Source organism: Rattus norvegicus, chromosome 9 (genome assembly GCF_021556685.1).
Source record: "Rattus norvegicus strain SHRSP/BbbUtx chromosome 9, alternate assembly SHRSP_T2T, whole genome shotgun sequence".
Taxonomy (NCBI): domain Eukaryota; kingdom Metazoa; phylum Chordata; class Mammalia; order Rodentia; family Muridae; genus Rattus; species Rattus norvegicus.
In genome coordinates, this window is record NC_141542.1 from 72415266 (window position 1) to 72422996 (window position 7731).

The 7731-nt window shown below is 42.6% G+C and overlaps 1 long non-coding RNA gene across 4 annotated transcripts in view; it reads right to left on the reverse strand.

The window, feature by feature from the left end:
- The window catches only part of LOC148003734 (uncharacterized), a 69560-nt gene extending 62535 nt beyond the window's left edge, over positions 1 to 7025 (reverse strand). For 3 of the 4 annotated variants that reach the window (XR_015629563.1, XR_015629560.1, XR_015629562.1), the window contains exons 1-2: positions 6961 to 7025; positions 6129 to 6297 (exon numbers count right to left, since the gene is read on the reverse strand). This is a non-coding gene — a long non-coding RNA (uncharacterized LOC148003734). Of the gene's footprint in view, positions 1 to 1459; positions 1501 to 6128; positions 6298 to 6960 lie in introns of all 4 variants that reach the window. The other variant, XR_015629561.1, reaches the window with a different exon arrangement.
- Between the last annotated feature and the right edge of the window lie 706 nt (positions 7026 to 7731).

The following is a 7731-nucleotide window of genomic DNA, read 5'->3' on the forward strand; positions in this document are numbered from 1 at the left end:
AGCAAATCTAAAAATAATTATGACTAAAGGAGCAGAGTCAAATTGCACACTGCAGGTCTGACATGGCTTTAGAAATACAGTGTAATGAAGAATGACAGAAAACCAATCACTGGTTGCCCAGAAACAGTGAAGAAGAGGGAGGGAGGGAGGGAGGGAGGGAGGGAGGGAGGGAGGGAGGGAAGGAGGGAGGGAACTCAGCCCTAGCACATGCTGAGGGCTGATCCTGGCGTGTTGAACCTGGGTTGCAGGATGATTTTATGTTACTTTTGCATTAAAAATTAAATTGTATAATTTAAATATACATACTTTATTACATGGAGTTATACCTCAACAAAGTTCTTCAAGTCTTATGAATTGATATGAAATTTTTATTTCTAAGAAGTCATCCCTCTGCCCAGACATTTGCAGTTTTCTTTGGCGTTGGAGATTTTGCTTCTGTATAGTTCTGTTTTCCTTTTCTCTGGGAAACTGTATGTGGGAGTTAGAATTTTTATGTCCGCATAAACTTTCTTTTGGGTGTTAAGGTGTTTACTCCTTTGCATCTATACTCGTGTGTGGAGACCCATGTGCTGTGGCTGTCCTGTGCACCTGTGCATGTGTGTGGAGACCCATGTGCTGTGGCTGTCCTGTGCACCTGCACACGGGTGTGGAGACCCATGTGCTGTGGCTGTCCTGTGCACCTGCACACGGGTGTGGAGACCCACGTGCTGTGGCTGTCCTGTGCACCTGCACACGGGTGTGGAGACCCACGTGCTGTGGCTTGGGAACATCAGTTTCCTGCACCATCAGAACCATATCCTTTGCTGCCTCTTTTTGCCACCCATCTTACTCTGTGCACCTTCCTTAATGTCCTAGGAGATTTTCCTGTATTTTACTTGAAATAGAAATTCAATTACATACATCATAGATTTTGATCTTAGATATTTGCTCTCATTTTTGTTTCACAGAATTCCTTTTTTGCCCTCCTCAGTGCTTTTTGATTTTGAAGTATCTCTGCTAGCATTTTTTCACTAACCAACCATTTTGGTGAATCTATTAAATTTCACAGTCCCCCCCATCTTCCCTCCTCTTCTCTGAGAAAACTAAGGCTGCCCCTGAGTATGCCCCGTACCCTGGCACATCAAGTCTCTGCTGATGGCACATCCTCCTCTACTGAGGACAGACAAGACAGCTGAGGTAGGGGAACCGATTCTACAAATAGGTAACAGCTTTAGGGCCTGCTCCAGTTATTTGGGACCAGATGAAGACCAAGCTGCACATATGGTAGATATGTGTAGGGCCTATGATCCCTGCTTGGTGGTTCAGACTTGGAGAGCCCCAAGGGTCTAGGTTCACTTTGTTGGTTTTCCTTTGGAGTTATATCCCCCTCAGGGCCCTTGATCCCTCTACCAACCATTCTAGAAGACTCCCCAAGTCCATTCACTGTTTGGCCGTGGATCTCGGCATCTCTCTGAGTCACCTGCTGGGTGGAGTCTCTCAGAAGACAGTTATGCTAGGCTCCTGAAAGCACAATAGAGTATCATTAATACTGCCATGGATTGGTGCTTGCCCATGGGATGGGTCTCTAGTTGGACCGGTTATTGCTTGGCCCTTTCTTCAGTCTCTACTCCATCCACCATGCCTGCATTTCTTGTAGGCAGGATAAATTTTGGATTGAAAGTTTTGTGGGTGGGTTGGTTGTCCCTATATTGCTCCACTGGTGATCCTGCCTGGCTACAGGAGGTGACCTCTTCAGATTCCATTTCCTACTGCTGTGAATCTCAGCTAAAGTCACCCCCACTGATTCTTGAAAGCCTCCCCATCTCAGGTCTCAGGCATGTCCTCAAAATGCCTCCCATCCTCCCCACCCCAATCTGGCAGGATATTTAATATTTAATCTATTTTGTGTCCTTTTCATGCTGAATGTTGTATTAAATGAAAAATCCATTGCTTCTCAAAACAATCCAGGAATCATGCTTCTGTCCTCATTTTAGAAGAGAGCTGAGGCTGAAGAGTATTTGGGCATGCGTCACTGTGCAACAAAGCATTCTCAAACTTCAAGCCCATCTATTTTATTAGAAAAATATGTAGTAAAACATATTTAGGTAGAATGAATGGGATTCTCAATCAACTCTCCTGTCACCAGGTAGGATCATTTGAAGGTGAGAGGCTGAACTCACCCAGAGACTTGAATCACACCCATGGCTGGTAGAGGATTCTGTGAGGCGCATAACTGCACCACCTTGTTTGATTTAACTACCCCTTAGTCACTTGGTACCTTTTTCTTACACATTATACCCACTGAAGCAACTGTAAGATGTGGCTTCACTCCTTTCAATCCTGAAGCAGAATTCAAAGGTTCTTGAAAAGCATTCAAAACCAGAACTTTCACTGTTAGCCTCTTTTCAAATCTATTGTCTTGTATAGGTCAAGTCAGCAGTTTTCATGAGGCATTTAATAGAAATATAGTTTATTCATAAAAGACAAAGTTTGCAGTTTATTGACTATAAACAAGATGCTGTCTAGTATTTTCTTGAATTAGAGTTTTGACTTTCCATTTCTTTTGTGCTTCCTTGTGTTAGAGGAAGAGGCTTTTTATTATGGTGTGTTCCTTAATATGACATTGCAGTTTCACAAGATCCATTCTGATTTTCTCTTCCTCTCACTCTTGTAATGTCTTGCCAAAACCTGTTTAATGCAGATATATCCACTGGGGCTGCAACCCACACGATCAGTTTCAATATGTGTAATTTTCTGGGATGGTCTCTGTTATGGTTTGACTCTGTCTGACCTAGACAGTGGCACTATTTGGAGTTGTGGCTTTGTCAGAGGAAGTGTGTCACTGTGGGTGTGGCCTTAAGGCTCTCTTCCTAGCTGCCTGGAAGTCAGTCTTCTGTCTGCCTTTGGATGAAGATATAGAACTCTCAACTCCTCCTGCACCAGGCCTACCTGGACACTGCCATGCTCCAACCTTGATGATAATGGACAGAACCTCTGAACCTGTAGGCCAGCCCCAATTAAATGTTGTCCTTATAAGAGTTGCCTTGGTCATAGTGTCTGTCAACAGCAGGAAAACCCTAAGACAGTCTCTATTCTCTGTAAACAGAAGCTTCTTAGGTGAGGAGCAGTAGCTACACTTATCTGAGAGTATAAGAATAAGATTTAGAATGTAGTAATGTAGTAAGGAGTTTTGGTGATCTGACAAGGTGGCAGTAATAGATTCTTTTCTAAGGTCTATGACCTCACTAGCCCTGGGAAGGTGTCTAGGTTTGAAGGATTAAGCATGATTCCTCACTTGTTGTGGGGTGTGGGATGTGGGTGAGGTCTATGTCCAATTAGACATCTGTAGAAGGATTGCCACTTACTGCTCCATTATATCTAACAATAACCTTGCTGTGCTGGTCATTGTTGTGCTTCAAGGCTATTGCAGATGAATAGGACTATTAACTCCCACCCCCACCCCAGCGACCTGCATTGTCTGGTTTCATGGAAGTTAGGTTGCAGAAAAGAGCTGTATGGGTCAGATCCAGGGGAGTGATTTGAATCAAAGAGGCAACCAACGGCTATTTATGGAGTCTACCTACATTGTTTTAGGAGTCTGTTGGACTACCTGACCAGTCATCCAAAAGGAGATTTCTCATGCCCAGTACTGGGGGTTTTGTTAGTCTTTGTTTACTGTGGGGAGCATTGTCAGCTCAAGTGGTATAACTTCCTTTAAAATATACACAACAGTTTGTGCATGCATGTGTGCATGCGTGTGTGTGTGTGTGTGTGTGTGTGTGTGTGTGTGTGTTTCTATCTGTCTGTGCATCGGCATCTATGACTCAGGTGACATCTAGGAAGAGGGTACAGGAATTGAGAATCCAAACACCACAAAGTCTGTAAAGTCTCTCCTAGAAATGGCTGTATAAAGATAACCAGGACAGTTGGCAACACCAAAAGATGTGCCAATGTGGGAGGGGTGATATTTGTGGGCCCCATCCTTAAACAAAGAATTCCAGATGATAAATGGCTCCTGAGAGAGGGACCATTAGTCTTTCCCAGGTGTGAGCCGCTAATACACAGTGTTCAGCCCTGAACCCATATACATACAACAAAAGCAGACTCAACCGGTTGTACTTATATTTGTGGATAAACATGTGTGTGTGTGTGTGTGTGTGTGTGTGTGTGTGTGTGTGTGTGTAACAATAAATTAAAGGAAGTTTATAAACTAGAAAGTCAGGGCATGGGAGGGCACACAGGGAGGGGAAGGGGAAATCAATGTAGTTCTATTTGCATTAAAATGTATTAAAATAAAATCAAAATAATCAAAATCTGTCATTTCCCAAGAAATGCAATGAGCTTATTCCTGCTAGTTTTTACCCCTCCAGCCTGAGCGTTGGTCGTGCAAGCTCATTTTAAAATTTCATCGAAGAAGTGAATGATCCTGGATTGTCCCAATGTTAGTCATTTGCTGATTGTGTTTTCACAGGTGTGGGAAGTCTCAAGGGCTTGAGATCCAACTAAAGAGACAGTAGAGATGTGTCCTAACAAAAAGGAATGCTTTATTTGCTCTTTTAGATTTTGTTCCTGCATGAGTAATTGTTTAGTGCCCTTAGCCTTTGGCCAGCTATTGGGAAATCAAGGCATGTTTATCTAATGGGTCCTAGAGGTTACACTCACTAGCGCTGAAACTGGTGACTGTTAGCAGAGTTCTGTCAACTTCATAAGGAAGCCAAATTACACATTCGAAGCATGCTGCAGCCATAGTGGATCGAAGGTTAAATTTAAGGTGGTTTCAAGGACATAGCACTGTGCTTCCTTAAATATTTTGGCATAGTAAGCCTGTTACTGTATCTTTCTGGAATTCAGTATAAATGGATAGCTAGGCCTTAAATTGCCAGAGTTTCTGATTAGAAACAGCATATACATATTTTATATGTTGAAATATATAGAAAATACATGCCAGAATATTTGGAGGACTCTGTTTGTTGTCTGGTTTTGTTGTTCTACTGACTCTGTGCACCTGCATTTATCCATCCAAACACGTCCCATAGGCCATATCCCCCCTCTGTATAATTACTTCATAAGGTAAAGCATATAAATATTTAGATTTCAGGCTGCCAAAGCAAACAAACGCACAGCCCCTGGCACGTTGCCACTGCAAGGCCTTTTCATCTGTCTTTTATGTTTATAACCACAAATTTTTCGACGAGGAATTTACAATTACTTGCTGGTGAAAAAAAAAACCACCACCAACATGGAAAAGGGTAACAATAGCTTCCACGGGACACGGGACAGCCCTTCTTATCTCGAAGGCAAATCATGAGAGGCAGCTGAATGGAAGAGTGCTGTTCAAATGCAATTTCAGGGGCATTGTACACACTCAGTGCTGAGGCATTTCCTCGGTAGCTATTATTAAAATCCTATATTCTCAGAGTTCTCGTTGTCTTTTTCACTGAGATAAGACGGTCGTGACAAGTCAACATGTAAAGGGAACATGAGTAATGGGATCTTGCAAGACCAAGGGTTCAGATCTGAGATGGCCTGTATAGTGTCCGTCATCAGTATATCTACATAAATGGAAGTGTCCTTCATAAAATACAATCCTGTCAGACAGAGACAGGAGAGTACCACAAGCCTAGCATCAGATACTAATGTGAAGAAGCCTGCCGCAGGCATTGATCTTCCAACATGTTTGCATGCAGGTTTCTCTCCTTGCACTTCTTAAGGCCTCAGTGCCCTTTGGCAAAGCCTTTGGAGACGCTTGGTCGAGGCCCCAGACTCACGATCATCACGTTATCTTCAGGGTTTCCTCATTTTCCACAGCAGTCTTCATACCCTTGTCCCACTACACTTCATTGCATTGGTTCCTTCCTGTACTAGTTTCCAGCTAGCATTTAAAGCGAGATAAATATAAAAGTTCACAAGGGCTAGAGCTAAGCAACCTCGTGTGCAGGATGCCAGGGGTTTTATCCCCCGAATTACATAAAACAACCTGGCGTTATACGCCCATAATCCCAGAAGTTCAGGACCATCCTCAGTTACGTAATGAATTCAAGGGCAGCCTGGGATAGAGAAGACCTCATCTTAATAGACAAAGAAAGGAATAAATACCAGGGTCTCTGAAAAGTATTAAATCCCACTTATTATCTACCATATTTGAATACCTGTTGATGCTCCTTCACCTTGGGTCCTGTGGCCTTGAACTGTTTTCATTGCATTTTGATTCTCAGGTAGCATTCCCACATCTAAGTTTAACTGGTTCCTTCTGTGGGGATGCATTTCCACCGCTAAACCTCTTCTATGAGCCAGATGTTGCAGGGTTGATCTTGTCCACTGAAAAAGCAAAGGGATTTCATGCTGAAGCTGTGTGCTTGAGTGATTGTCAAATTAACCGATTTATTTCCCCTTGATTTTTTTGGTTGAAATAGTGCAATGGATTTTGCTGCTATCAATTAATTTCTCTGTGCCATCCATTCAATTTAGTTGGAAGAAAGAATTCTAACATGATCACTGAGGGAATTTTAATTGTTACTAAAATATCAAATGGTGAGAGAAAATGCTTTAAAATTGGTTTCTGTGTTTGCTCATGTGTCAATAGTGCCAAAAGTTTACCACCTTTTCTTTTTTTCCCAGAGAGAATTTCGTCACCTCTAAGGTTTAAAATAAATCTGGGTCAGAAAATACTCATTTGTTAATGCTCTGCTTCATGAACAATTCCTGTGTAACCAGGAGCTCAGTTTTTAGATCATGATAAGTAGATTCCATTGTTCCTTGAGGCTCAAGTAAGGAAAGACACATGGCGATTCCTCTGTTGTGCAGTTTACAAAACATTGCCTTTTTTTCCCTTAAGTCATAAACACACATGCTGGATTTTACTTAAAACTAGAGAAGTTTGGAGTCAAATTATGTTAAAAGCAAACAAAAGGGGCTGGTAGTCACCCTTCAATGCCAAACTTTCTGACCAAAGACAGGTCAGATCCCAGGGGCTCAACTCACCCAGCCCTTCCACTCATCCTTGTTAATTCCAAAGTCCAGTCTATAACCAAGTCCTCACAGCGTCACCTCCTAAGTGTATCTAGAATCCTCCCATTGTTACCTCACAGCCTTGCTAGCAGTGTTGACATATCCTCTAAATAAGCATTCATACTTTCTCCCCAGTTGACAAAAATGGATAAAAAGATGTGTGTTTTTCTGCCCTCCTACAAGTGTATGTGTATACAGTTGTGAGATGTTTCTGTTTAAAACCCTAAACAGTGTAGATTGTGCTTGAACCCACGTTCTCAAACATGGCTGTGCTCTTTAAACTCTGGTCCGGCATCCTGCTGCTCATCCTCTGATGCCCCTTTTGTACCCCAGTCCAGCCTCCAGCCCACGAAGCTTATTGCTGCCTCCGTATTAGGTCTTTTTCTTGGAGAAACATACTAATTATGCCATTTCTTTGCTTCTTTCCAATATTCTCTTATCAGTAAGACCTTCCATGACCATATACTGTCCAGCAATGCCCCCAAATACTCCCCAGGCCTTTATTGTTTGGTTTCTTTGGAGCATTATATATATTTAAAGATCAGCCCCTCCCAGGGAATACAAAAACCACCACAACAGAGACCTCGTCTAATTCATCACTCTGCTTTTGGACTCTAACACAGAGCCTGGCACATAGCAGATGCCCTAACTGTTCTGTGAACATGAAGCAGCAGCGATGTACTGAAAGGACCCTAGGAAGATCACGTGTCCTGGATCCAGGAGGATTCTGTATGGAATTATCTC